The sequence below is a fragment of the Mizuhopecten yessoensis genome, unplaced genomic scaffold (genome assembly GCF_002113885.1).
Source record: "Mizuhopecten yessoensis strain PY_sf001 unplaced genomic scaffold, ASM211388v2 scaffold11031, whole genome shotgun sequence".
Taxonomy (NCBI): domain Eukaryota; kingdom Metazoa; phylum Mollusca; class Bivalvia; order Pectinida; family Pectinidae; genus Mizuhopecten; species Mizuhopecten yessoensis.
The window spans coordinates 152,394-162,682 of record NW_018408844.1 but is presented as its reverse complement, the minus strand read 5'-3'; the positions used below and the strand labels follow the sequence as shown (position 1 = coordinate 162,682).

General features: G+C 34.6%; 1 protein-coding gene and 1 long non-coding RNA gene across 11 annotated transcripts in view; one reads left to right on the top strand and one right to left on the bottom strand.

Annotated features, from left to right (window-relative positions):
- LOC110464761 (vacuolar protein sorting-associated protein 13A-like) overlaps positions 1–10,289 on the bottom strand; it is a 188,059-nt gene that overhangs the window by 169,969 nt on the left and 7,801 nt on the right. For all 10 annotated transcript variants that reach the window (XM_021520142.1, XM_021520133.1, XM_021520132.1 and 7 more), the window contains exon 3: positions 967–1,021. The gene's annotated coding sequence lies outside the window, so the exon portion shown is untranslated. The remainder of the gene's footprint in view (positions 1–966; positions 1,022–10,289) is intronic.
- On the top strand, positions 6,487–9,833 carry LOC110464763. The gene is made up of 3 exons (XR_002464531.1): positions 6,487–6,841; positions 8,477–8,536; positions 9,431–9,833. It is a non-coding gene; the product is annotated as an uncharacterized LOC110464763 (long non-coding RNA).

The window sequence follows — 10,289 nt, the reverse complement described above, 5'->3', positions numbered from 1 at the left end:
TCCTCAGCAGCTCAACAGATTTATATAACATGTTACTGAAACACACACAAAGGTCCTCAGCAGCTCAACAGATTTATATAACATGTTACTGAAACACACACAAAGGTCTTCAGCAGCTCAACAGATTTATATAACATGTTACTGAAACACACACAAAGTTCCTCAGCAGCTCAACAGATTTATTTAACATGTTAATGAATCTACAACTTCTATAATTATTGAAGGTTACATTACTATTAAGTATAGCAGCAGGACACGTACCGTTTTATCCGGTAATAAACCCATGCTTTGTAATAAGCCCACCATTACATACTAAAGTTAGGAAGAAATGCCAACAAAAGCTCGTTCATTGTCCTGTAATAAGCCCACCCACCTACTTTCAGTCAGAGATGATGGGTTGTCCTGTAATAAGCCCACCCACCTACTTTCAGTCAGAGATTATGTGTTATCCTGTAATATGCCAGATCCCTACTTTCAGTCAGAGATGATGTGTTGTCCTGTAATAAGCCCAACCACCTACTTTCAGTCAGAGATGATGTGTTGTCCTGTAATAAGCCCACCCACCTACTTTCAGTCAGAGATTATGTGTTATCCTGTAATATGCCAGATCCCTACTTTCAGTCAGAGATGATGTGTTGTTCTGTTATAAGCCCACCCACCTACTTTCAGTCATAGCTGTCTGAAGTATAGATATGTTGGGAGATTCTAAATAGCTGTCTGAAGTTTAGATATGTTGGGAGATTCTAAATAGCTGTCTGAAGTATAGATATGTTGGGAGATTCTAAATAGCTGTCTGATGTATAGATATGTTTGGAGATTCTAAATAGCTGTCTGAAGTATAGATATGTTGGGAGATTCTAAATAGCTGTCTGAAGTATAGATATGTTCGGAGATTCTAAATAGCTGTCTGAAGTATAGATATGTTCGGAGATTCTAAATATCAGACTTGTTGGGGTCATTACTTACAGTATTGGCTCTGTGTCTTCTTGTCCTTACTGGCAATGTCGGTTTTCAGTTTCTCCTAAAAAAATAGAATTTAAAAGTGAATCAAACCATAACATACATCAACTTTAAACAATAAACTGAAGTACATTCTAAACATGCACTGGTACCTCGCGCTGGTATCTCGCGCTGGTACCTCTGATTTTTAAAAGATGAAACACAAAATATAGGTCACAGTGACCTAGCTGCAATTTATATTAATAGTCATTAAGATGAAACCACATAAAGTCTGATGATTGTTGGACTTCTATCATAAGTGTTACGTAGCTAAACTTGATCTTCTAGTATAAAAGTTATGTAGCTAAACCTAAGACTTCTATTATGAGTTATGAAGCCTAATTTAGACTTCAAGTATAAAAGTTATGTAGCTAAACTTGGTCCTCTAGTATAAGAGTTATGTAGCTAGTTATGTAGCTAAACTTGGACTTCTAATATATGAGTTATGTAGCTAACCGTGGACTTCTATCATAAGAATTATGTAGCTAAACTTGGTCCTCTAGTATAAGAGTTATGTAGCTAAACTTGGATTTCTATCATAAGAGTTATGTAGCTAAACTTGGACTTCTAGTATAAGAGTTATGCAGCTAAACTTGGACTTCTAGTATAGGAGTTATGTAGCTAAACTTGGTCCTCTAGTATAAGAGTTATGTAGCTAAACTTGGATTTCTATCATAAGAGTTATGTAGCTAAACTTGGACTTCTAGTATAAGAGTTATGTAGCTAAACATAGACTTCTAGTATAAGAGTTATGTAGCTAAACTTGGACTTCTAGTATAAGAGTTATGCAGCTTAACTTGGACTTCTAGTATAAGAGTTGTGTAGCTAAACTTGGACTTCTAGTATAAGAGTTATGTAGCTAAACTTGGCCTTCTAGTATAAGAGTTGTGTAGCTAAAGTTGGACTTCTAGTAAAAGAGTTATGCAGCTAAACTTGGCCTTCTAGTATAAGAGTTATGTAGCTAAACTTGGACTTCTAGTATAAGAGTTATGTAGCTTAACTTGGACTCCTAGTATAAGAGTTATGTAGCTAACCTTGGACTTCTATCATAAGAATTATGTAGCTTAACTTGGTCTTCTAGTATAAGAGTTATGTAGCTAAATTTGGACTTCTAGTATAAGAGTTGTGTAGCTAAACTTGGTCCTCTAGCATAAGAGTTATGTAGCTAAACTTGGACTTCTAGTATAAGAGTTATGTAGCTTAACTTGGACTTCTAGTATAAGAGTTATGTAGCTAACCTTGGACTTCTATCATAAGAATTATGTAGCTTAACTTGGTCTTCTAGTATAAGAGTTATGTAGCTAAATTTGGACTTCTAGTATAAGAGTTGTGTAGCTAAACTTGGTCCTCTAGCATAAGAGTTATGTAGCTAAACTTGGACTTCTAGTATAAGAGTTATGTAGCTTAACTTGGACTTCTAGTATAAGAGTTATGTAGCTAACCTTGGACTTCTATCATAAGAATTATGTAGCTTAACTTGGTCTTCTAGTATAAGAGTTATGTAGCTAAATTTGGACTTCTAGTATAAGAGTTGTGTAGCTAAACTTGGTCCTCTAGTATAAGAGTTATGTAGCTAAACTTGGACTTCTAGTATAAGAGTTATGTAGCTTAACTTGGACTTCTAGTATAATAGTTATGTAGCTAACCTTGGACTTCTATCATAAGAATTATGTAGCTAAACTTGGTCTTCTAGTATAAGAGTTATGTAGCTAAACTTGGTCCTCTAGTATAAGAGTTGTGTAGCTAAACTTGGTCCTCTAGTATAAAAGTTATGTAGCTAGTTATGTAGCTAAACTTGGACTTCTAATATATGAGTTATGTAGCTAACCTTGGACTTCTATCATAAGAATTATGTAGCTAAACTTGGTCTTCTAGTATAAGAGTTATGTAGTTAAACTTGGTCCTCTAGTATAAGAGTTGTGTAGCTAAACTTGGTCCTCTAGTATAAGAGTTATGTAGCTAGTTATGTAGCTAAACTTGGACTTCTAGTATAGGAGTTGTGTAGCTAAACTTGGACTTCTAGTATAAGAGTTATGTAGCTAAACTTGGTCTTCTAGTATAAGACTTATGTAGCTAAACATAGACTTCTAGTATATGAGTTATGCAGCTAAACTTGAACATCTAGTATAAGAGTTATGAAGCTAAACTTGGACTTCTAGTATAAGAGTTGTGTAGCTAAACTTGGTCCTCTAGTATAAGACTTATGTAGCTAAACATAGACTTCTAGTATATGAGTTATGCAGCTAAACTTGGACTTCTAGTATAAGAGTTATGTAGCTAAACTTGGACTTCAAGTATAAGAGTTATGTAGCTAAACTTGGTCTCCTAGTATAAGAGTTATGCAGCTAAACTTGGACTTCTAGTATAAGAGTTATGTAGCTAAACTTGGACTTCTAGTATAAGAGTTGTGTATCTAAAGTTGGACTTCTAGTATAAGAGTTATGCAGCTAAACTTGGCCTTCTAGTATAAGAGTTATGTAGCTAAATTTGGACTTCTAGTATAAGAGTTATGTAGCTTAACTTGGACTTTTAGTATAAGAGTTGTGTAGCTAAACTTGGTCTTCTAGTATAAGAGTTATGTAGCCAAACTTGGACTTCAAGTATAAGAGTTGTGTAGCTAAAGTTGGACTTCTAGTATAAGAGTTATGCAGCTAAACTTGGCCTTCTAGTATAAGAGTTATGTAGCTAAATTTGGACTTCTAGTATAAGAGTTATGTAGCTTAACTTGGACTTTTAGTATAAGAGTTATGTAGCTAAACTTGGTCCTCTAGTATAAGAGTTATGTAGCTAAACTTGGACTTCAAGTATAAAAGTTATGTAGCTAAACTTGGACTTCAAGTATAAGAGTTATGCAGCTAAACTTGGCCTTCTAGTATAAGAGTTATGTAGCTAAATTTGGACTTCTAGTATAAGAGTTATGTAGCTCAACTTTGACTTCTAGTATAAGAATTGTGTAGCTTAAGTTGGACTTCTAGTATAAGAGTTATGTAGCTAACTCAGAATCTACACAAGATGTGGTAATAACAGACAGTTAGATTGACGGCCCGATAGAAAAAGACGTGTTACTGACAGACAGATGGCAAAACAAACACTTCATGCACTCTCGTGACTTGTGGCACTACATCTGATCCAGTCAAATATGCATGTTATTCATAATGTTGACCTTCGACCTGTCTAATAAATGTTGATATATTTTTAGTCGATATTTGATGTTACTTCCATTTTCTTGTTTCTTCACCTTGAACTTTACCAATAATCTCTACTCAGTCACTTTGTTTTCTTAGCTCGTGCCAAACTTCTATATTCTGTTGACCTTTGAACTATATTTTGTCGTCTGTAGTCTTTTGCTGGTCCTGACCTTGTCACGGCCAGTCACTCAGAGTTACTGTTCCAGTACACAGCCAGGGAGTCCTGTCAGACCTTTTATAGACTGTGTTGACCTTTGACCTACAAGTATCAGGGCCTTGTCTGTGCCGTCCAGACACTTAAAGTCACTGTTGTAGTACAAGGCCAGGGAGTCCAGTCTGATCTTTTATAGACTGTGTTGACCTTTGACCTACCAGTATCAGGGCCTTGTCTGTGCCGTCCAGACACTTAGAGTCACTGTTGTAGTACACGGCCAGGAAGTCCAGTCTGACCTTTTATATATTGTTTGACCTTTGACCTACAAGTATCAGGGCCTTGTCTGTGCCGTCCAGACACTTAGAGTCACTGTTGTAGTACACGGCCAGGGAGTCCAGTCTGACCTTTTATATACTGTGTTGACCTTTGACCTACCAGTATCAGAGCCTTGTCTGTGCCTTCCAGACACTAAGAGTCACTGTTCCAGTACACAGCCAGGGAGTCCAGTCTGACCTTTTATATATTGTTTGACCTTGACCTACCAGTATCAGGGCCTTGTCTATGCCGTCCAGACACTTAAAGTCACTGTTGTAGTACAAGGCCAGGGAGTCCAGTCTGACCTTTTATATATCGTTTGACCTTTGACCTACAAGTATCAGAGCCTTGTCTGTGCCCTCCAGAAACTTAGAGTCACTGTTCCAGTACACAGCCAGGGAGTTCAGTCTGACCTTTTATATATTGTTTGACCTTTGACCTACAAGTATCAGGGCCTTGTCTATGCCGTCCAGACACTTAAAGTCACTGTTGTAGTACAAGGCCAGGGAGTCCAGTCTGACCTTTTATATATTGTTTGACCTTTGACCTACCAGTATCAGAGCCTTGTCTGTGCCCTCCAGACACTTAGAGTCACTGTTCCAGTACACAGCCAGGACGTCCAGTCTGACCTTTTATATATTGTTTGACCTCCCAGGCTAAAAAAAGGTACATTGAGGCATGCCTATTTCATGCCTTTTTCATGCCTAAAATGTACCTTTGGCCCGAGATACATTTTAGGCATACCTAAAATGTACCTCTACTTCTGGGGTATTTTTAAAGTATACCTCAAATGTGCCCCGTTTGGACTCTAATTTTATCAATGTGCCTCAAATGTGCCCCATTTGAACTCTGATTTTTCACATGTGCCACTTTTAGACTTTGATTATTTTTAACGTACCTCAAATGTGCCCCATTTGAACTTGTTCTCAATACTGCAAAATTGCCCATTTCAAATATGTTCTTTTCAGCTTCTTTTTTTCAGATTTGACATATACTTATAATGATTTTTTTTATATATAAAATTAACCATCAATATGTCTTTTTTGAATGCCATTTGCAAAATAAAAATTATATAACAAGCTAAACGAATGAATAAATAAACTTGAATTCTGTGAATTTACATGGTCTAATTCAGAGACATGTAAAGCCACGTATCTGTCTTATATAAAACAGAAAATTCATAAAACACATTTCTGTTTCAGTCATTGTTGCATTTAACTTTCAGTCCCAACAGCTAGAAAGACATTATTGAAAGATTTCAACGACACATTAGAGTGACATATTTATTAAAATGTAAAACGAAAACAATTAAACTACACAATGGGAGTTTAAAAAAAATCGGTCATGTCTTAGACGCTACGAAATACTCTGCAAACTGTTGAACTCTAAAGTAGTAACTACAAGCGTGTGTTTATACCTTGTATTTTTATTTCTTGAACTGATGTTTGAAAACGTGTCGGAAAGATCGTAGGAATGTTAAAATCGTGTTTGGCTTCGTTGTGCAAGACTTCGTTTTTCTTTTCGACGTCGATGTATTTTCGTCAGCGAACAGCCAACATTAAGACGGCGCTTCAAACAATATACTAGTGTTATATTGTTGATGTGATACGGGACTCTTTTAATTTCCAAGTTAATTGCATTGTGAACGAGCCATTTATACCGAGTCCGCCGATGCCATGTGAAGCCATAACCCGGAAGTATATTTGAGAATAGAGAAAACGCGCGGACTCATTGCGTACGACACAACGTGCCTATAGACCCTCTATCTGTCACTTTCACTTAATATAGTAATTATATCATTCACAAATACGATAAAATGGGAAGGGGCTGGAAAGTAACGCGAAGACGTGAATAGTTCAATCGTCATTCCTCGTATGTAAACAACTATTTTCCCATGATGCAATTCCATTTAATTAGCCAATCACATCAAAGCGGGAAATTTATTCATCATTTGATTCAACTTTGACCCACGACCTATATGCAGCGAATGTAAACAACCTGGTCGATCTCAAAACGCTTCAATTTTACGGTAGTATTTTCATGTTATGCTGGAGTTAACCGGTATCCAGTCTCTGAGAACAAGACATTGAATGGTGAAGTCAGAACAGAATGTGTTTTCTACACAAACGGCGACGAAATCGATTCATTTATCCCAGACCTCGCCGGCAAACATGGCGGCCATTACGTAAGTTTACATGTGAAAATTTCGTGAAAATTTCGTCAATGTAACTTTTAATTGTTTTGACAAAAATATAGATCAAATACTTCAACCAATTGGTCATGTTCATAAGAGATTATTCTTCATTGTTTTTCAGCTCATCGGTGACAACCGTGCTATATAGCTTCTGCACTCCCGGGGCCGCGGCACCCACTTGGAAAATTTAAAAAGTTTTGAGGCAAGTTTTCAATGTTTTTGACTACACAAGTCTCTATGAATCCGTTCGGAGTTTGGGGTGTGATACAATAACAGTTTAACGCTTTAAATGTTTGTATTGTTTTCAAAATTTCAGCGTGCTGATAATCGTCAAAACTTTTTTAAGTGATTTTATTTTAACGTTTTAGGGTAGTTCAACATTTTGAAATTAATTCTTACTACAAACAATGTGTGTGAAATAATGTTTCATTAAATGTTAAAATTACTCGTTTTCTTTCACATTTTGCTTTTGGTTTTTGATTTTGGATATTTCTCAATTGACTCCATCGAAATATTATAAATATTATTCCTTATATTTCAATGACATTTTTTTCTTCTTTTTATACACCAGTCAAACCCCTCTATATCTTCAAAATTGCAGTTTCAATTAATTGCAGATCATCACAAATTTTCTTCTGATATATTATTCCAATAATTACAGCAGACATGTACTTGCTTAGTTATTTTTATCATGTTACATCATAATCTAATTTTCATACAATCTTTGCTTGTTATGTGCATACACATCCCTGTATACGTACATTTAAATTTTCAAGATATTCTTTTTATCATATATTTTCAATATTTTATTTTATGATCATTATGGACTGTCTGTATCACTCAGAAAAAAGGAAAGGAAAAAAAGTTTTCTTGAAATTTTAGCCTGATAAAAAATTAGTTAAAAAATATTTTATTAATATGATTGATTAGTCAGTAAGTTTTTCAAACTTATAGATGACTTCTCCAAATAGGTCACGTGATGGCATGAAAGATGATATATTCATTAAGAAACAAACAAATTGATGAAACATATCACAGTGAATTCGGGGAAGAGGGAGAGAGAAAGGGGGGTGAGGGTTTAAATAGAGAACAGAGATTTAATCAAATCTTCCTGACTTACCTAAATAAAATATAGTGTTGTTATATATGTCTATACACATTGAAAAATCTTAAAAGTTCAGACTGAAAGGATTTCCCAGAATACGGAGATTTCATCTAGGGTCTAGTAGAGTTCTTTTTTCTCTCCCTCCTTTAATTTCCCTGGCGCAACACGCCTCAGACGCTCGACCCCCTGTTATAGCATACAATCCAAAAATTGATTTACTTTGCCACAGTGTCATTTTTTGAGTAGTTATTTAATAACAAATAAAGAAATTATTTTGTTTTGGTACTATATGGGAAATCTTGCTAACCTCTCTATTCATTATTGATATGAAATATTATCATACTTTCACTTAAGTCCCTCTTGATTGTTAATCGTAGGATGTAAATCAAACATAACATCTTGTACCGGATTCAGTGGTGTTGTTGCTCATCATTTCTACTTTCATTTGCTCTGTTAATCAAATAGTTTGATTATGTGAAAGAGCAGGATATATACTTATTTCTTGATTTTCTTTCACTTAGAACCTTCAGATGCTGAAGGACCTTCATTAAACCAACAGAAAGATATGGACGTCACAGATGGTAATTTTCATTTAATTTTTGGTCACCATGCAAAGGGGATGTGGTCGTACATATTTTAGCAATATTATCTTAGCACATACAAACTAAATTCTGGGTCTGCAGCTGAATACTTTCAATGTTATGAGCCCTGATCTTTTTTCTTTGCCTTTCTGAACATTATGGCCAATTACATTATCCTAGATTTTAGGGTGTGTAGGCCTAGGCCTATCATTGTTCCTACACATGTTTACATCATCAGACGCAGTCAAAATACTTTACTGATACTTGCATTTGTAACAAAGAGGGGATAGCAATAACATAAACAAAGTGATGTTCCCTCCCTTCATTATAGAGTTATGTCCCCTCCTTTGACTTGTTCACACTATTCCTCTCAAAGTACTGCACCAATATACTTAATAAGCATTTCATTCTAACTGATGATTTGTGAATTATATATAAAGTCAACTCCCATATTCATAGAAATATTTTTCCGTTTGTTTAAAAAATAAATTCACTACTCCTTCCACATTATTTCACCAATTTAAGTGATACCTTTTATACAATACAGTATATATAAATCGGGGGTCCTCTCCCAATTATAGAGTTATGTCCCTTTGTTTAAAAAACTGTTTGTATTACTCCCGAGGTACAATGAAAATGAGACTGGTATTCCGCCATATATATATTTATGCATGGCCTTTATTTCAATTTTCATACCAAAATATATTTAAGTGCTGTTGATCTGATTGCTTCAATTTTAAACCTTGTTGTATATATATATATGCCCTATATATATATATATATTTACATGTATGTATAATTACTTAATTTATTCAAACCTGACAAGCAATTCATAAACTATTACATTTTCCTTTACTTTGTTATTGAGTTAACTTGATCATTATTTTTTTCCAGTATAATCCCTCCTGAATTGCCAGAAGATTGTGACCCTATCCGCCACCATCAGAAGCTTAATGAGGACAGTTACAGTACTTCCTGACTTAAGTTGGGCATATATGTCTCATAATAAAGTTTCATAGACTTTTTATATATATTTGCCCGATTATTTTTGACACATGCACATCATCACATGTTCATATTAAATTCTTTCTTCTGTACAAAGGTCCCAGAGACAACAAATGATTGAACTTCAATACTCCATCTAGTTTTGCAATTTAAACATTATGTTTATTAAGCCCAAAAACCTCTTTTGATTTATGAACAGATGAAGAGGTATAACTGTAAGGGATTGTCCCATTTATATTATTTTATGATGTGTTTGTATATATATATTTCTATGAAGCAAATTTGAATAAATTTAAAATATCGAAAGTTTGTATCCCATTTAGTAATTGTTAACAAATTTTTAAATATTTCAATTTACATGCAAAAGATTTCATCAGTAATAATTGTCTTCAAGTTACTTCATTACTTTTTAGATTATCACTTTGTCAGTGTGTTGATCTGTCTATATTATATAGGTTCTAATTTATTTAACTTATGATTATTTATATTTGTACTGTGTCAACTAGAAATCAGTAAATGTATCACAATAAAATATTGTTTGCAAAAATTTTGACTAGTTATTTTCTGAAAAAGTTAGCAGGGATAGTAGGAATTTAATGCCAGTAAGGATAGATATTTTTTAGGCATACCTTAAATGTACCTCGTATCAAGGCACATTTCAGGTATACCTCAGTCAGAGGTACGATTTAGGCACATTTTAGGTATACCTCTGACTGAGGTATGATTTAGGCACATTTTAGGTATACGT